Source organism: Pipra filicauda, unplaced genomic scaffold (genome assembly GCF_003945595.2).
Source record: "Pipra filicauda isolate LSUMZ 115617 unplaced genomic scaffold, ASM394559v2 scaffold198_size2598500_pilon, whole genome shotgun sequence".
Lineage (NCBI taxonomy): Eukaryota > Metazoa > Chordata > Aves > Passeriformes > Pipridae > Pipra > Pipra filicauda.
Genome location: NW_024104307.1, coordinates 355404 through 357466, shown reverse-complemented (window position 1 = coordinate 357466; position 2063 = coordinate 355404). Strand labels below are relative to the sequence as shown.

Below are 2063 nucleotides of genomic sequence, written 5' to 3'. Positions count from 1 at the left end.
TAGGAAATTTGCAGGAAACTAAAAAATAATGTAGGGCTTGATCTTACATGGTTGTGGTTTGCAGGAGGGAAGAGAACAGAAAAACCTGGTGATGCATTAATGATAGCTCCACTGCAGAGCCTCTAAATGGAGAGGCCACTTATTTTGGCCTGTGAGCTAAAATAAGTCCCACAAGACAGGACTAGAAGGTAAACACATCATTTGTGATTTTTGTTTACCTTTAAATCCTTAGGAAGAGCTGAGTTCATACAGTGACAAATGTTTAGATAAGGACAGTATCTCCACAATGAACACTGCAGAGATGGAGAGAATTTTGTGTGTATGTTAACTGTAAAGGAACCTGCTCAGAACTAGAAGCAACATAGCTGTAAAGCACTGATAGTTGCTCAGACAAATTTACCTTGATTCTAAAGTAATGTAGCTCCTTCATAGCAAGTCAGAAATGTAAACTGTAAACATGTGTAGAGAGAGCATTCTGATAACATCATCATTTGACTCATATCTTTTATTCTTACCTTACTTTTTACTCCACTTGTCTTGCCCTGTTACTCAGAGATAGGATCTACAAACCAGACTTATTTCTGTTCACCATATATCACAGCACTGAGGTATGAACAGGCAAGTGGCCATTTCTAATGTAATTTTCTTAATATAGTGCACAGAACCTCTCAGGTTAAAGTAATGTTGCCCAGGGGATGCATTTAATTTTTAACAATTTCATTTAATAGCAGCTAAGCACGTGTTAAATGATACATTTTCACCCATGTCCTTTGCCTTTATTCCTATAGGCAAGAACAAATAGTCATTAGGAATCAGAAGTTCTTGGACAGAACATATTGTCACATCCACAAAATATGTTAGGGATCAAATCTGCTCTTTAGACAAGAACAGTATTCAATTTTACTTATTTCTAAGCCTTCTGAAATTCAGTTATTCTGACATATATTTTAGTTTTAGGCCGCTTACCAATGAATTTCATTAGTTGTGGAAGCGTGATCAAAGGCAAGTTAACCTGCTTGTATAGTCTGATCAAAGATGGTGAAATATTTTGGTTCCAATAGACTGAGAATAGGTAAGGTCCTAAAAAAATTGCAGCTGATGAGAATTCAAATGTGAGTTAGGACAGTCTAAAACATATTCACTTTTCATTGAGGCAACAAATGTTGCCTAAAATCTTATCTGATTTATGGTAGAATGGTTGATCATTAAATGTAAGAAAAACGAAATAAAGAATATGATACGAGATATATACCCAAGACAATGAATAATATCCACAACAAATTCAACAAACACATAGTCATAGTATGGTCAGTCTTCGCGAACGAAGATTTGGGAAAGGTCTTTACCCTTCGAGCCTGCGCGGTGGATTTTTTAGGTGAGACACAGTGTGCGCTGAACTGAGCCCACCCAGCTTGGACAGTGGCAGCGAGGTCCTCAGGACGTAGGTTTGTTTAGAGTGACCTTCTCTTAGATGGATGGCCTTACAGGGCTGATGAGTTCCATCTGCCCGGGGGAGTTTCCCTTGACCGGGAATCGAACCCGGACCGTGGCAGTAAAAGCGCCACATCCTAACCACTAGACCACCAGGGGTCCCCAACATATACAGATTGAAACATCATAACTGTGACTGGAGCTAGGCAGAAGATAAAAAGTCTTTTATTCAGATTCTTCATGGTGCACCAGTGGCTTAGGATATTACAAGCACACTATTGAGGAGGTATAGATCTTCTGGTTGAATGGGCTTTTAGTTGTTCTCTCATACACACTGTCAGTCAAAAACAAAGTCAGCTAGGACTGAAAATGGTTCAAGCTACACATGTTATTCTGGCTTTTCATGAGGTTCTTCTGCACTTTTGAAAATTTCTTTACCACCTGTTTCACAAATTGCTTTTAATATACAGCACAATTTAATCAGGACTATAAATATCAAAGTTTGTGGAGGGTGTTTAGAATTTGGTGATAGCTTCCTTATTTCTTAGTGTTTCTATCACATATCACATAGTATCTTAAAGCAAAAAGCTAAAATGACAATTTCACACTTACTCTTTTATTTATATAAAATC

The 2063-nt window shown here is 37.7% G+C and overlaps 1 non-coding gene across 1 annotated transcript; it reads right to left on the bottom strand.

Moving 5' to 3' along the window:
• Window positions 1–1518: 1518 nt before the first annotated feature.
• TRNAK-UUU lies at window positions 1519–1590 on the bottom strand. The gene has a single exon. It is a non-coding gene; the product is annotated as a tRNA-Lys (tRNA).
• Window positions 1591–2063: the final 473 nt, after the last annotated feature.